This window comes from Adiantum capillus-veneris, chromosome 18, assembly GCF_014529385.1.
Source record: "Adiantum capillus-veneris isolate H3 chromosome 18, ASM1452938v2, whole genome shotgun sequence".
Taxonomy (NCBI): domain Eukaryota; kingdom Viridiplantae; phylum Streptophyta; class Polypodiopsida; order Polypodiales; family Pteridaceae; genus Adiantum; species Adiantum capillus-veneris.
Genome location: NC_140948.1, coordinates 154,207,866 through 154,225,858, shown reverse-complemented (window position 1 = coordinate 154,225,858; position 17,993 = coordinate 154,207,866).

Sequence of the window (17,993 nt, the reverse complement as noted above, 5' to 3'; positions counted from 1 at the left end):
GTGGTGTCTCTATCTCTCTTCTTTGTTGCTCTTGTAGATCTTGGAGCTGTTTGCGGAGGGCCTCATTCTCTGTCCGTAGTGTTTGATTTTCTAATGTGAGCCTCTCCTCTGCGGCCAATGATCCCTTCGCAATGTGCAACCTTTGCACTTGCTCTAATCTCAGCTCTCTTTGTAAGCTTCGGACCTGGTCTTCCAAAGCTGGTATGATAACTCCCTCTTGTTCGGTTCCTGCTCTGCTAGCTCTAGGGGTAGTCCTGAGTCTAGTGATTGTTCTTTCTTGGAGCTCGACTCTCTCTCTTAGCTCAATGAGCTCATCCTTGGCCGCCTCCAAATCATCCTCTATCTGCTCCCTTGCTTCCTGTGCACTTGTTACTTCTCTTGAAGCCTCGGCTAGCTGGAGTATCAAGCCGTCTTTCTCGTTTTCCGCGTCATAGAGTGATGCTTTATGACTTTCAGATTCAGTCATAGCATTCTCTAATTTTCTCTGCAACTCCGTTTCCCTTTGTTTGGCTGTCTCAATCTCTACTTCCTTTGCCTTGGACCTTTCTTTTATCTTGCTGAGCAATTCATGCACCATGTGCATGTCTTTTTCATCATCATCTGTCAACTCTAAAGCTCTTTCCGCCACCACCTCCACTGGCTTTGGCTCTTCTAGTGCTTTCGGTTCGTCCAGTTTCTCTTCAGTTTCTTTTGTACTCTTTGTTTTTTCCTCTGTTCCTCTCCGTTCATCTTGTTTTTGTAGGGTGATCCCATAAACTGCCTCAAGTGCCTCTTCTTCGGTGTATCCTATCTCTACCAGATCCTCATAATCATTTCTCTTTTGCTGAACTGGATCTATCTTCTTTTCTTTGGTCTCGGCCTCTGGCTTTTCCAAATCATCTGTGTTCACCTCTACTGTGGTCTCCTCCACAATTTTTTTCGTCTTCTTAGGGCTTGGTACATCAGTCATAGAGGGATATCCATCCTCAGCTTCCTTGGCTTTCCCTTTGTCGGCTTGCCCATCTTTCTCTTGAGGCTTAGTAGACTCATCTACTTTCCTTTTCCCCTTGTCGTCTTTTTTCAGCTCAGCTTTTAATTGCTGTACCTCCTCTTCAGTGTATGGCTCGACAGGTTGCTGCTCCAGAATAGCCTCTGACTCCTCATAAGCTTTAATATATTGATCGTATTGATCAATATGTGGCCTGGCTGAGCTAGTTCCGACTTTAGTGGGGTCTGGCACCCACTTTTCTTCAAAGTCACCCTTTAGAGCTCTTTCCGCTCTAAACTGCTCCACTAGTCTTTCCATTCTTGCCGCTTTCTGACTTTTGGTTTGCTTGGGAGCAACCTTCTTCTTTACTTTCTTCCTAAGCGGCTCGTCCACATCCTCTGCAGGTTCTGAAACTACTTCTAGTTTCCGGCGTGCTCTTGTGGATGCCCTCTTGGATACTTCGGGCTGTTCTTCCTCCTCGTCGGCTTCTCTAAGCCACTCATTCTGGGAGGGAACCTTTGGCCACTGATCTCTAGCTCCAATAGCTTCATAAGCTATTCTTGTCAGAATTTCCGCTCCTCCTATGTACTTTGGCTTCTCGTTGTGCATGGCAATTACTTGCTCGTGGATGTGTTGAGCGTAATTCACCTCTTTTGGCATATTGCTCTTTAATGCCCATGTGATGGTGGTCGCAATGGCATGGGGTGGTGTCGTATACTTTTGCGGTCTCTTACTGCAAACATGGAGAAACTGGTTGTACAGACGGCAAAGGGTTGCCGCTCTTGGGTCCGCCATATCTCCATAGGTTGCATTCTGTTTCTTGGGCCCATAGACTTCTATGGCCTCCCTTCTTTCCCTGACCGAGCTCCCTTTGTTGTGCAGCTTCAATGCGTCTGCAATTAGCTGTGGAGTGATCTGTACTTCTACCTTCTCTCCATCCATGGCTGTCAATGTGGCTTTTCCATCCTTCTGAATGGATGTTGCCAACTCGTACACTCTTCTTGTATCCACACCTGATGGTCTCGAGGTGAAGAAACTATGCAAGTCTGCCCTTTCTAGGTACCTGCTGATGTCTTCTGACCTGCTATAATCTACCAATTCTTGTGGGATCATCGGTACATCCACCGCTTGCCCTTGAGGATCTCTGAAAGTCCCTTGGTAGATCTTTATTCCCTCTTTCTCCAATACTACTTCCTCCACCCAAGTTTTTGTTGGCTTGAGGGTTTCTGCTGGAATGTCAAAGGGTTCCGCTTCTGCAAGAGCATCTTTGATTGTCGGTCTTTTTCTCTTCGTTGCCGATGACTTGGCAGAATCCATGGATCCTGTAACTCCAATTTCAGAAGTTAGCGTCTTTTTAGTACTGAAAGCCAAAATGACGCTTTTAACTATCCAAATGACTTGAAAATTGAAACATGAGCTATTCAGGGCCTAAGGATGCAAGGTAGGTGAAAAAATATGCAAAATGGGTTCAAAATCATGCTGGAGACATCATACACGTATGATGTCTTTTGTGTCAAAATGACTTCATATTGGTTGTGCTTGTAGCTGATAGTGTATGCATGAGTATCATATGCTTGGATTTGAGTTTGGATCCCATTTGGTCAAGTTTTGGCCAGTTTAGTCCAGTTCCGGCTCTTGGCAAAATTTTGAAAGGGAATTGGATTTTATGATCCAAATTGGATAAAACTTGGTGGTTCACTTTCAAATGGCATGTATATCACTTCTGTTTGGTGGTTGAAGCCCTGAGGTGCCAAGATCACATAGTGAGACATCATACGCGTATGATGTCTTTTAGTGTATTTTTGGACCAAATTTCTCTATAAGCTTGGATTTGGCTTTAGATAGGCTTATTCAGTGGATTTATGAAGTTTGGATAGATTTTGGGCTAAAAATGGCTCTGGAGACATCATATGCGTATGATGTCTTTTTCATCAATTTTGCATGGGATTGGTTCTGTGGACTCCCCATGTACTAGTGAAGGACTATATCTACTCAAATCTTGGTTTGGACTTGAGTATGTTGGATTTGGGCCAAAAATAGGCTTTAGGTGAAGGATTTTCCTCAATTGGGCTAATGGGGTGATCCTCTTGATCAAATGGTTCCAAATTTCATATGTAGTATGTATTAGATATATATAATGGATGTATGATGACAAATGAGCAGTTTTGGCTCTGTAAGTGCAAATAGACATCATACGCGTATGATGTCTCTTGTGTCAAAATGGTGCTTTTTTGGTTCCAGATAGCTTGTAGATGTGTTAATCAACAATCCTACAAAGTTTCAATGAGTTTGGAGTTACTTTGACAAAATTAGGACCAAAAATCAATTTTATGGCCTACTTTGCGTCTTTTTGGTTTTCCTTGGGTTTTCTAACTTCAATTCTCATGATACTTGGTTCATAGGATGTGATTAACATGTGGAATGAGGATATGCACTCAAATGTTGAAATGCATGTGAAATTCATGCTGTGAGACATCATACGCGTATGATGTCTTTTCTTGAAATGTTGGTCTTTTTGTGCAAAGAATGCTTTGTGCTAGTGCCCTAAGCCCTGCTAACTAGTTTTCAACTTAAAAAGTCATCAGTTTAGCTAAAAAGCCCCCTTATAGGCATTTCAGTCTCCGAAGTCGTCTTTTTGCCTTGGAGTTGAATTTCTTCAACTTTTCTTCTCGAGAGTTTCATTTCCAGCTCATTGGATATGTTGTGAAGCCATCTATTTGGTTGAACTTGGTTTTGGCTCCCCGTTCTCCATCTTTCTCCATTTGGTTGCCTGAAAGCGTCTTTTTCACCATCGGTAAGTGAATCAGCTTTCTTTTGGGTTTTGCTTGCAAACATAAGTCATCCATGTATATTTGAAGCTGCTTGTGAAGTTTCATTTCATTCGGTCGTCAATTTCAGCCGTTATGCCAAAATGACGCTTTGTGTGTCCGCAGCCGAATCGGTTGTTCCGACCTACTTTTGGTGGTCCAAACCTGGAGATACTCTATGGTTGCATTGTCCTTGATGTGGTTGAACTTCCTGTGAAGTTTCGTGTCGTTTCGACAATTTTTTCCTGTCTGCCTCTTGCAGGCTCTGTTGACCTAGGGTTTTTCCAGTCGTTCTTTCTCGAGCTTTGAGTGTTAGAAACCCATCTTCTATACTAGGGTAACCCACCTATAAGTTCTTGCAAGGTTTGGTTAGGCGGTTGTGCCACTACCTAGCGTTCTTCCCCATTCCCCGTCTGCTCTTGTTTCTTGGTTTTGGTCAGTTTTCGCGACAAAAGTTAATGATAAGCATCAAAAGCTTATGGCAACGAGTCTACCTCTCATGTCTGGTGTCCTCTAAGCTCTCATAGCAGTCGTAGAAGGCTGTAGAAGGTTGGATGCTCCTGTGTGCTCTTTGCTCTCTCCAAGAAGGTAATAGTGGAAATGAGCTTGAAAGTGATGTGAAAAATACTTAACTTCGGACTTCCCGGATCACTTGTTACCAAATTTGACATGTGATCCTATCTCGTCGTGAAATGCACTTTAGGATTTGAAATTTCTCAATTTGGACTCCGTTTGACCTGTTTCTGAGAAATCTGTCCACTTTGCCAAAATTCTGTCATTTCGGGCTTTCCGCAACTTTTCCCGAATTGTACTCAATTTTTACCATGGGTTTCCCTTGTCATTAGGATCATCACCATCTATTCTTTTCTTTTTTCTGATCTCGTTTCACCTGCTTTTTTATTTTTCTTTTACTTTTATCAAGAAAATCATAAAAAATAAAGGAAAATAGCAAATTGAAGCCAAAAAATTCCAAACATACACAATAAATAGCTGGTAACCCTGTGTATATAAATATACACTTATTTGTGATTTCTGGACTTGGATTACCACTTTTTTCCACTTTTTAGCTCCAAACACACTCTTATTTAGTGATATTTACACGTCTAGAGACCCAAATTCATCATTTGATCTCTTCTTGTTGCAAAACAAGGTATATAAGGGCATAAATTTATCAATATCCGCAATCAAACATAAAAATTGCAAAATCATGTAAGACACTGTCCTTGTAATATATTTTTTGTTTTTCTCTGTTTTTGTCGCTTGTAGCTGCTTTGTAGCTCCTGTATACCTGTATACCTCCCCCCCTCCTAGTCTGAGTCCTCCCGGACGACTATGAAGTGTCTGTGGGCGAAGCATTGTAGTTGTTTTGGTCATAAGTTCCCAATGCAATTGCAAAGCGATGATACAACAGTCTTTCCAATAAAGCTGCTCTTTGTTTGATTGAAGGATTGGTGGTCGGGTTTTGGGTTGGTTTTGGCACTTCGGTAGTAGAATCAGTAGATGGATTCTTCTTTACTTTGTTGTTCTTTTTCACAATCCAAATCTGCTTCCGCTTCACTTGTGCTTGCCACAAACTCTTTGCGACCCAAACCTGCTTTGTTCTTTGTGTTGATTTCCTTGCCTTGAAATACCTAGGAGTTTCCGTGGATTGTACTGAAGGGAGTTCCTGTTTACAAATCCTTGGGATCCAAATTTGCTTGCTATAGCTTTGTGCCGTCATGAAATTCTTTGGAATCCAGATCTGTTTCACTGTCCTTGATTGTCTGGAATCACTCTGTTGTCTGGTATTGAAGACTCTGTTTTCCACCTTTGTGTTCTCTGGCACAACCTTTTTTGGTCTCCATACCAACTTTGACTCCGTCTTTTCCCAAGGTTGAGCTGTTATATTATTGCTTGTCTTCCTTATCCAATGTTGAGAGTTCCTCGTCGAAGAGCAATCCAATTGTATAGAAACTTTTGGTTGCCATTGCTTCTTCTTTTTCTCTGGTTGTTGTTTACCTTTGTTCTTGGATTCTTCCTTTGGAGTTGTCTCTGATCCTTTGGTGAACTTAACTGATTGACTTTCACCTTCGTATTTGATAAGCACTGATTTAGAACTCAAGTCAATCATTGCATTGTATTGCGCCATGGTTGTCCTAGCAATAATGGATGTTGTGTAGCTTGGTCTTCAACCACGTAAAACATATGAGGATACACATACTGGTTAATCTGTATATGTAAAACTGTGCATCCGACAGTTTTGATTGAATTCTCAGAGTAACTCTTTAACTCTTGCTTGGCAGTTTGTAGTTTAGTGTCATTTGTCAATTGTCTATACAAACTGAGTGAAAGTAGGTTAGTTTGAGCTCCTGAATCCAATAGTGCTCTGGCTTTGATTTGGTTGGTTCCTACTTTGCATTCAATGATGGGTTCTTCTTTGTCATTATCCATTTCTGTTATACTGACTGCGTTTATTCGTATTGCTCCTTCATTGCGTTGTTTCTGACGTAGTAGTCTTCTTTTCTCCATTCTTTCCTTCGCCTCGGCTTGCGCTTCCTCCAAAATCATTTTCTTTTTCTGGACACGCAGCTTTTCTTGATGTATTTTGAGAAGCATGTCTTGGGTTAGCGGCAAAAGATACTTTTTCACTCTGCTTCCACTAATCCAATTGGGCATTTCTTCTCCGTCTAATGTAGCAAGCTTGACGGCTCCACTTGGTGATAGATCTTTAATCACCAGAGGTCCCATCCCTCGCTTTTTAAGCTTCTTAGCATGCTGTTTCAAAGTGTAAACTAGGACATAGTCCCCAACCTTAAACTCTTTAGTCCGCACATGCTTATCAAAAAATTCCCTTTGTCGCTTTTTTTGAGCGTAGATAGAAGCTACTGCTTTTAGGCGAAGCTCGTCTAGCTTTTCTAGGTCATCTATTCTATCAGAAAGCTCGTGCCCTGTCCACTCTAGATCCTTAGCCACCCTTAAGGTTGAAATCAAGAATTCTATTGGTAAGATAGCATTTAGCCCAAAAACCATGTTATATGGGGTCATTCCTATTGATGTTTTATATGCTACCCTATATGCCCATAATGTTGAATGCAACTTCTGGTCCCAGTCAGTTCTCGACTCAGATACAATCTTCGTAAGGACCGTGCATATGGTTTTGTTTGTTGCTTCAGCTTGTCCGTTTGCTTGTGGATGATACGGGGCTGATTTCCTATGGATTACCATGAATTCATCTAGAAGGATCTCTATCACTTCATTTATAAAATGTGTGCCACGATCACTCACAATTTCTATTGGCAATCCATATCGTACAAAGACGTATTCATATAGAAATTGTGCCGTGGTCCTGGCATCTGCTTTTTGAGTTGCCTTTGCTTCGACCCACTTTGTTAGATAGTCTGTAGCCACAACAATGTATTGTGCATGAGTTTTATATGCAGGAGGTGAAATGGGTCCGACATAATCAATCCCCCATTTTGCAAAAGCTCTTGCTCCCATCATTGGTCTAAGCGGCATATCATCTCTTTTAAGTGGTACTTTGGTCCGCTGACAGTCATCACACCGTTTAACGTATTCCTCAGCGTCCATATGTAATGTTGGCCACCATATTCCTGCGGCTAAGACAAGTTTTGTTGTCTTATCACCTAAGAAATGGCCTCCACCTACTCCTCCATGAGCTTGCTCCAGGATTATCACATACTCAGACTCTGATGCGCAAATCCTAAGCTGGTTGTCTTTACCTCTCTTATAGAGTTGATCTCCTATTAAAGTGTAATCTCTAGCTTCTGTCTCTACAGATTTCTGACGAGCTTTTGACGTTCCTTCTGGGAAAGCTCTATTTGTGAGATATTCAACAATATACTGACTCCATTCCGGAGCGATCATTATTTGATATAATGTCGAATACTCTGCTGGCGGTTTTGATGAACATACAATACATACAGTGACATATTCATGTACGCTTTCTTTCATTCCTGGCCAATAGACTCCCAATTGTAACAAATTCCTATATGTGTTCCTTCTTGAACAATGAAATGCACATTCCTGAACATGTGCTTCGCACAGATATATATTATATTCCTCAGGATTGATGCATAGTCGTAAAACATGATCATTTCCCAATTGATACAACCTTCCTGCAACCAATTGAAGATTCTTGGATTGCTGAATAGCAATATGTTTCTGGTTGTATTCTCTTCTATCAAACTCTCCTCCATAGGTTAATAAGCTAACGACATTTTGAGACCACTTCGGTATCATTTCTATGTTGAACAAGTACGCGTCTGGCATGTCGTCATCTACTCCTATAGGGTCTTCCCATTCGTCAATCGCGAAAGATGATCAGCTCTAAGATGTGTTTTTCCTTTCTTTACTACTACCGTGAAGTCGAATTCCAGTAAGATAATGAACCATCTCACTATTCTCCCGGTATTGCATGGTTTATTCACTAGGTAGAGCAAGGCTTGGTGATCCGTAAAAAACACAAACTTGTTGGCTAGAAGATAATGCCGAAATTTCTTCACAGCATATATCATTCCTAATCCTTCTCGCTCTGTTGTGGTGTAATTCTTCTCTGCATTGTTGAGCTGTCGACTGGCGTAACAGATAGGAAAATCCATGTTTCCTTCTTCTGGCTGAGCCAGAATGCATCCTATTGCATATGCCGAAGCATCTATATGCACATGGAATATCTTCTCCCAATCTGGTGATTTCAAGACTGGAGCAGTAATGAGTGCCTCTTTCAATTTCTTGAATGATTCCTCACACTCCTCTGTCCATTCAAAGTTCACTATTAGCCTGTAAAGTGGTTGGCCTATTATAGCGTACATGTAAATGAATCGTCTATAATATCCGCAATGTCCCATAAAGCTCTGTACTTGTTTCGCATTGGTTGGTCTAGGCATATCCACTATAACTTTTATCTTCTCTAAATCCGTGGATATTCCGTTTTGTGAGACAATATGTCCCAGAATTCTGCCCTGTCGGACCATAAACACACATTTCTCAGGATTGAGACAAATGCGATATGTCCTACATTTCTCAAATACTTTTCTTAGGTGTTCTAGATGCTCATCTCTCAGAAGAGAATGTACACATAAGTCATCCATGTATATTTCTAGAAACAACCTTAAGTATTCTTTGAAAGCATGCGTCATCAGCCTCTGGAAGGTTGCGGGAGCATTGGTTAGACCAAAAGGCATAACCCGATAAGCATAAATTCCCCACTCCGTTGCAAAAGCTGTTTTATGTTGATCTTAGGTGCTATGGCTAGCTGGTTATATCCTGAAAAACCATCAAGAAAGGAGTATGTTGTTTTCCCTGATACACGCTCTAGAACATGATCAGTTATCGGCAGGGGATAATTGTCCCTGATTGTTGCAGCATTCACTTTCTTTAAGTTGACACACACTCGGAGTTTTCCGTTCTTCTTGGGTACCACCACAATCGGAGATACCCAATCGGTGTGTTCAATCTCGTATATGAATTCAGCTTCCATTAGCTTATCTATCTCTTCTTTGATTCGCTTAGCAAATGTATCATTATATGTGTATGGTCTCTGTCTGCTAGGCTTTGCGTCTTGTTTTAGTGGGATTGTGTGTTGGCATATCGATGGGTCAACTCCCTTTAAGTCCTTATAAGACCATGCAAACACATCCCTGTACTCTCTGAGAAGACTCAAAAGTCTCTCTTCCTCGCCTGGAGACAAATCTGTGGCTATGTACACCGGTCTAGGTGTCTCACCTGAAGCTGCTAAATCCACTTTTTTTGCATCCTCCGGTCCGTCATAAGATTCGTTCTCCCTTCTCTCTCGAATAGGTTGGGTTAATACCACCTTCCTATCCTCAATTGTGAATTTCCTGTAGTGAGAGGGAACATCCCTGTTTTCCTTGATTTTGGCGTTTTCGTCCTCTCCACTCTCAATTTCTGTCGTCCAAACTTCTTTCAGAGTTTTCTTGAGCTCTCTGTACTTGTTTCTACGTTCTAACTTGGACTCTGTGTATTCTCTGTTGCGCTTGTTCTTTTCTGATTTTTCTGTTTCAGTTTTCGTTCCATTCCTTTGAACTTGATTTCTTGAGCCTCTTTTGTCTTTTCGTAAGCTCTTTTGATCATTGCCTCTCATTCTTCCAGAAATCTTGTCCTTAACACAATCTTCCGTCTTTACTAGCATTAGGAATTGATTTTTTCCTCTTATTCTAGGCATCGGATTGGTTCTAACCCCCTTTGTTTTTCTCTTTTCTCTATAGCGTTTCTGGCGTTGTTTAGTTTGGTTCGAAAAATCATAAAATCGGACATCCGTTATAGTTTCTTCGTTTCCGCTTGAATTGTCCGTTGACTCGTTGTCTGCTTCATTTCCCCACTCTGGATGATCGGGAATGTCGTGAAACACCTCTTCTTCATCTTCCTTTTCCAGTGTATTGTTCTTTTCAGTTTCTTTTTCGAGTATAGTTCTCAACATGAAGTACGGAACCACGTCGTACCCGTCCTTGTCGCAAAATTTTGTTGTGGGACCATCCGGAATTGCACAAACATCTAGGGTTGCTAGAATGTGTGTCCATTCTAATGGTTCAAGCGTGTCCTCTGGAAAGGGTTCTCCTATATAAGCTTCGTCTTCGATAGCCCTTTCTAAAACATATTCTTCTCGCCTCAGACTTCCACATTTCGAGGCTCCACACATCCATAACTCCTTGGGCTTACCTAACCAAGCTGGAAATTCGGATCCCGCCAAAGTAGCTGAATCAAACTCCTCTACCGGTGTTCGGTTCACATCTTTGTAGCTATGGTCTTTCAGGTTCACACGTGTAGTGGTTTCCATATTTCTCAGGTATATGTGATCGTAGCCCCAATCCTGGACCATTTTCAATTGTCTCATGAATGGTCTTCCCAGTATGATATCATAGTTATTCTCCTTGCCAAAATCGACAATAGCAAAAGTATGTTCGTATTCAATGCCGCAAGAAGTCACTACGACTTTCTCTAATAACCCCATAGGTTTCTCCATGTGTCCATCTGCTAATTGGAGTTTCAACCTAGTCTTCCTTATTGCTGGTTTCCCCCATTTTTTCCAGATTTCTTTTGTAGCAATGGCTACCCCAGCTCCGCTGTCTAGTATTGCCATCGTGTTCACTCCTTGGAATTCAACTGGTAAGGTTGTATTCCCCTCTTCACCTTCGCAATACTCTCCGACCTTGTTTAAGGGTACAGGCTTAGCGTTCTTTTGTGGTTTGCTCAGCTCTTGTATACCCTCTTGCAGTCTCGATGTTGGGTCTTTTATCCCAAATTTCTCCAAGCATTTTCCTACAGTGGTCCACATATGTGGTCTTAGCCTCAAAAGCTCAGCTAGAGTGATAGTGCATGTCACTGGTGTTGACAAGATCTCTATCAATCCTTGCGAGTCCATGACTTTTTCTGATGAGATTCTTCGTGAGGGAAGTGCTCTAATCTCGGATTTTGCTTCATACTCTCCTAAGTATGAAGGTAAGGTATTCAGTGAGTGAGGTTTGCTCTCCATTGTTCTAACAGAGCCCCCATCTCCCCAGTAAGATTGCAGATCCAAGTCCACTTGAGATCCTGCCTCAAATTCCACTATGGGAGGATTCCTGATGTCCTTTTCCCAATTTGTCTGATTAGCTTGGCAACTTAGCTCGTTTGCAAAGTTTGCCTCTCTCACTTGTTTCCAAAATTCATTGTAATCCTCATCTCTTCCGTAAGACCTCTGTATGACTGGATGAAAACTCTCTATCTCCTGATCGGTTGTGTTCAATACTATGCGGTCATCCTTGTGTGTATTTTCAGGCTTTTGTGCACTGGGAGTCTTTTCAGCTACCCGTGAAATGATAGTCTCTTGCTGAATTGGGTTTTCCGTTCCACAATTCATTGTTTCTCTTGGTGGTTCTAATAAGGCTTGTGCAGTCTCGATCATTCTCTGGCACATTTCAAGTCTCTGCTTTTCCAATTCCGCGTTTGGGTATGTCATCCACCTCTGTTCTTGTGTTTGGTTGTTCTTTAACCTAGCTTCGTAAGCTCTCATCAGTGCGTCCAATGGTTCGTGTACTTTGTCGACTAGCACTGATCCCCCTGAGCTTAAGCTCGTTGTTTCTTTGATACTCTTTTGTTTCGTTCTTTCCGGGCTCATCTCTCGTTTCCCGTTTTGACTCTCAAGTTTTTCTAATCTATCTTTAGTTCGCTTTAGTTCCTCAGCTAGAATAGCGTCTTCACGTTCTTTTCTCAACTTCATGCGTGTTTTTCTAGCTTTCCATGTGTTTCTCTGACTCCGCGGTCCTTGACTAACCACTTCAGTCTCTAACTTTCCATTCTCAGGTTCTCTAGTGGTTTTCTTAGCTTGAGCTCTAGTAACAACTTGCGTTGGTATCAGAGTTTCATTTTCAGACCCACTGCTAGTAGGAATAGTTTCTAGCATATTCAATGTCGTCTTTTGCGCTTTGTTTGGATTCTTTGAACAATCCTCAATGAAGTGAGTAACCCCACACTCAGTGCAATAAGCGTTAATTCTAATGATTTCCGTATGTGGACAAACATTCATCAGATGGTCACCTCCACACTTGTAACAGGGTCCTAGTGCTAGTCTTGGTCCCATTTGATTCGTCCTTTGTGGATAGGATGTTCTTTGTCCTGTTAACCCTCCATGAGCTATGAACATCAATGTTCTTGCGTCCAAATTGTATCTCTCTTCATCAGAAGCACTTATAACTGTTGGTATTCCAACATTCCCAATCATGCCCCATGGTTCTGGTTGTTTGGGTTCTTCTGGGGGGGTAATACACAGTTGGAGACATGTGTGCACCAGATTCTTCGTAATAGGCTTGAACAGGCACTAGGGCTTGTTCTTCCTGATTCTCTAAGGTTGGTGCATATCTAATGCCCACTGGTCTTGCTCCTGGTAAAGGTGGTTGTTGTCCCAATACCGGTTGCGGTCTTTCTATCCCCATAGGTCCTGGTACATTTCCCGTTGGGTATCGAGGTACTGGATGTACCTGAGGTGGTGCTAATTGAGCAGGAGGTACATACTGATGCTCCCTTACATACCCTTTGTTGTAATAGCACTCCTCTGTTGGATGGTTTGTCCATTTTTGTTCAATAGCACACCATTTCAGTTTTCGTGCCATCCTTTTTAGAGCATCTTCTACCATTTGCTCTACATTTGGCATGGTTGTTGTTTGAACATTCTTTTTAGTGGTAGTCTCGCTCGCTACGGAGGAAGAGCTACGGGATGCAAAATCTGTATCCGCTGACACCTCTCCATAAATCGTACAGTTATCCACTAAGTACAATGCTTCTCTCGTTACTTGCTCGAAACTTGTACAAGCTTTCAAGTGCAAGTCCTTCTTGAGAGTGTCGTTTCTCAATCCCTCAATAAAGAGAACAGATAGCCTGTCATCTTGTGGTCGTTCACGTACTGGACATCTCTCAATGTATTGTTTGAAGCGAAGTGAAGCCTCCTTCACTTTTTCGTGTTCTCTCTGTTTAAAAGCATATATTTGTGAGACCGTATTGTGCTTAATCCCTCGTTTTGAGAATTCCTCAGCAAACTCTCTTAGCAAATGGTCAATGTCATGGAATCTCCCTATGTTCAGTGGTTGAAACCATGTCAATGCCGTACCTTCCAGAGTAAGACCAAATCCCTCGTATTGTGTATGGAAATCGGTTATCTGCTCAGCTCTTAAGACTTGCTTAAAGAGTGACACATGTGCATACGGATCTCGTGAACCACCATACTTCTTTGGCATACACTTGGCTACTTGAGATGGTCTCATACGTCTATGGTCTGCTACCAATCTCATTGCTCCTGTGTCCCGGCTAAAGCTTTCTCTAGCATCATGGACTTCATGGGTTACCCTTGTTGGTTCCCCTGCTCTGAATCTACTACTAGGAGGTAAATGTGATGGTTCCGCTTCGAACCTTGGACCTGGAGTGGTATACATGGGGATTGGAATTGCACTACCTCGATTCGTATCCATTGACTCTCTGGAATGTAATGATCCCATTGGTCCGGGCTTCGAGTACTGAGGTTGACTGAAAGAGTCAGCAGCCTGAGTTCTTTGTCCTCCTGTCGTCATTGGGTTTTGCACTCCATTTGTTGGTGCTGGTCTTTGTGAGCTAGAAGTAACATAATACTGATGTAGTGGTCCCCCAAAGTATGTATATCCTTCTGATTCTTTCTTGCCCATTGTTGAGTATTGCCTCCCATACTTGTCGTAAGCGGAAATTTTCACTTCCGATCCCTCTGTGTAGGTAAAGACATAAAGTCTTTTTTGGTCTGTCAACTCTCCAGTGTAGGGTTCTTCACATCTATAATAGAGATCTTGCTCCCCATTATTATATTTGTATAGCCCCACATAGATGTTATCAGTGTTGATCCTTGTAGTTTCATTCTCTCTTCTTAACCTCGCATCAGGGAAGTTCATTATTGGTGCTTTCTCCTCGAGTTCTTCATCTACTTTGGCTTTGGTGCCCATCAATCCCCACTTGTCCACAATGTTAGGGTTTAGGACTACCAAGTACATGGTACCCTTGTCATCTAGATATCTATCTCCGCTATAGCTCACAGGCACTAAGTCCTTGAACTCACTAGGTCTCTCTTCTATCTTTACACAATAGCGGTCCATTCCATCTTTGTAGATCTTGGCACCTTGCTCATTGTCGTACTGATATTTTATGAACAATAGCTTCATTGTGGCGGAAGGGTTTGATGATCCTGCTGCCATATTTTCTCTATTGTTCAGGTTCAAGTGTTCCAAGTGTTCGGTGAAAATCTCGTAAGATCTCTCCGAAGAAGTATCAAAAACACTTCCTTCAAAGATCGGCTCTAATGGTTGCACCCAACTTTGGTTTACACTTCCCTCGGTTGATATGACACTTTCTTGTTCCTCTTGTTTTGGTTGGTTATTCTGGAGCTTCCTGCCCGATCTCAAATTCATCAATTCCCCTAAAGGACTTTAACTTTTCCGTCTCGGCAATTTGTTTTCCCAAGTTTTTTGTGGTCAGAATTGATCCAAACTGATTGATACTTGTTCAATTGTTTAATCTTGTCAGTTGGACAACTTCTGTTTCATCAAGTGAGAATTTTGTTGCAGTTATGCTGAAAAAGACATTATACGCGTATGATGTCTTTTTTCACAGATTTGGACTATTTTGGTTATGCTCACTCTCAATAGCCCCCTTATGCTCTGTCCACTCACAAAATTCAGTTTGAACTCTGTTTGAGCAAGTTATGGCTAATTTAGGCTTTTCTTGGCAATTTTCCGCTTTTGACTTGTTTTGGGTCAATTGTGATCCAAATGGGATGAAACTTGAAATATAACCTCTAGACAGCTATTACAATGGATCTGTGTTGGCAAAGTATCAAAATATGTCCAAGATTAGGTAAAAGACATCATACGCGTATGATGTCTTTTTCATCAATTTGGGTCAAGACTTGATATTTATGCTTTCTACAGTGTTTGTAACAATCTTGTCAGGTCAGATATCAAAAATAAGCAGTGGATGTGCTAAAAGACATTATACGCGTATGATGTCTTTTGTCCCAGATTTTGACTATTCTTGGTTTTAAGCCTTCTCCAATGTTTATAATTGAGTTTCAAGTGTTTTTGTCAGGTTTGAATGTAAAAACAAGATCTGAATCCAAAATTTCCTATTCTTTGCGTTTCTTGGACTCCGACTTGTCTTTTTGGGTTTCTTTGAGTGTTAATGCTCTTGTTTTAAGTTGAAATTAGGGTATAACTCCCCTTTTGAACACTCTGGTAAAGTCAAAATTTCTGTTTTGGTCTCTGTTTGGTCATTTAGACATCATACGCGTATGATGTCTAAAGTTACAGATTTCCAGTTTTTTGTCACAGAATCCTTCCTAAAGCTTTCTCAAGTGCTCAGCAACTCATAGATACACAGAAAATTTCTCTGACTTTTGTTTATTGCAAGTTTCACTACTAACTCGACGGTTTAGTGATCTAACATGCAATCAACCGTATCAAGCAAATACTCCAATGATTACTAGCTCCAGATCAGGATCAAATGAAGTCCTACCTAAGCTATTCCTAATCATAAAATGGGTTTGGTAATTGTGATTTTAAAGATATCCACTGTCACTCACGGACTAGCAAATTCTTCTTCTATCAACAACTACTCAACACCAACAAAACAACAAACAATTCTAAGCTAAACTAAAAATACTGTCAACACGGAAGACCCAGGAATACCCCACTTCCTAGTATCTCTCGAGATCTTCGGAGTCCACCACTCCTAGATCTTTTCTAACTAAATTATACAAAGTAGTTTATACGACTCACCTCGTAGGATTAGTCTAAGGTCACCTACTTAGGGCTCTCGTCCCCGGCAACGGCGCCAAATGTTAGGGCGGTTACGCCGCTAGCGGAAGCTAAATAGCGAGAACTCAACCAACAACAGAATTTGTCAGACGAGGACGGAGCTTGACCCGCAGGCGCATGGAAACAACTAGGTGGGTGTCAAATCACCTACTCGACCTTCTAATGACAATCACTACTAAGGAAATCAAATCTAAGTTCTAAAATACGCAAGTGGCTGAAATCCGTACTACGAACGAATGCTATACGAAACAGGATCTAGAATCATTGAATCGATCTCAAACTCAAGGGGAAGTCTATACACTAGGTAAGAACAACACCCTAAAGACTTGAACTGCAAAATCAACCTATAACCACTCCGTGCGGTAAACGCGTATGAAGACAGGATGAAAAATACAGTTGATCGAAACTTGACCGCGATGGTACTAATGTGTAGCTCTACTCATTGTGGTTCTATAGATATGCTGCACGCTCCATTCCGACACACGAGTTGGAAGAAAACTCACACCGAAGCTTGTAGGAACTTACCACACATAGAAGCCAATAGTGCGTACTCTTGGTATCTGTGCGTAGCTCTCGCCGTTGCTAACACAATGGCGGTGTCGCTTCTCCAATGGCAGCTCCGTAGCTCGCGTAGCAAGTAGATAAGACTCTCACTCTCTCTCTCTCTCTCTCTCTCTCTCTCTCTCTCTCTCTCTCTCTCTCTCTCTCTCTCTCTCTCTCTCTCTCTCTCTCTCTCTCTCTGACACAGTCACAGCGCTCAAAAACTCACTTTGATTAATAATCCGAATCCCTTAGGTTACAAAAACTTTGGCTTATATACCTCAGCCTTGGAGGTGAGAACATCTCTAACTAATTACATCAGCAAGTGAAATTACTTCGGGATTACAAGCTGGAAACTCAATTGAGTCCCGTTACTTAATGAATGGCTCAAATCAAAATTAATGTCGGAAAGACATTTATTACAATCAATGGTTACAAAATGATGAGTGTGAGCAAAAATGTGGGTGTGATCCTCTGCTGGCTCAACACTCCTTTAAAACATGAGAGAATGCATTGGGTACCAAGGGGTGGGATAGTGATACCTTTGTCTACACAATATCCCAATCGCGTAAGAGATGGGATCTAACAGACCTGTTAATGTCAAGAACCATTATTAAGAATTTATTCATCTTGACAATTCTAAGTAGTTAGCCATTCTGACAATTCTAAGTAATCTCAGTATATTATAGTTACCCGACCAAAGGTAACTTGGGAAAAATTGTGTGCGTTTAGACTTGAAAATCCCATAAATTTGAATCATATAATGAGACCCTTAGACACTATTGATGATTAAAACCACTTAATAGCCCATATGCAATACAAAAAATACTTTTCTAGTGACATGTCAATCAATAATAAACTCATGATTCATTAGAATTGATACAACATTTACATAAGAAACTTAGATTTGGAGGATAAGAGAAAGCTCCTGCTAGATGAAAGCAGGGACCTTTACTTGCCGACCAACCATTGGTACAATTAATTAGTACTAAGTTGTACATAATGGGTGACAAGTATCCAAGTAGCCCCCACTGCTTGTTATTGTTGTCACACCCCAAAAATCCCTCTCATCACTCCATTTTATAGTATACAACATTTTCTTTTGCTTTCCTATGCAGGTACAACCTCGTAGCATCTTTGAATATCCTAAGTGGTTTACGGGGTTTAACCATTGGATCCTTGATTACTATTGGTTTAGACTTACTTAGTGTATTTTGAGCAGACTTAAGCTTGTCATGAATGATCTTCAGTTTACAAGGGTCCTGAGTAACGCGCATCCAAGTAGTTTGTCTGAACTCTTGGTAGCATCTGAGCTAGAGTGGTTAATACTTATGTCCTAAGCTAGCTACAATGTTTAGG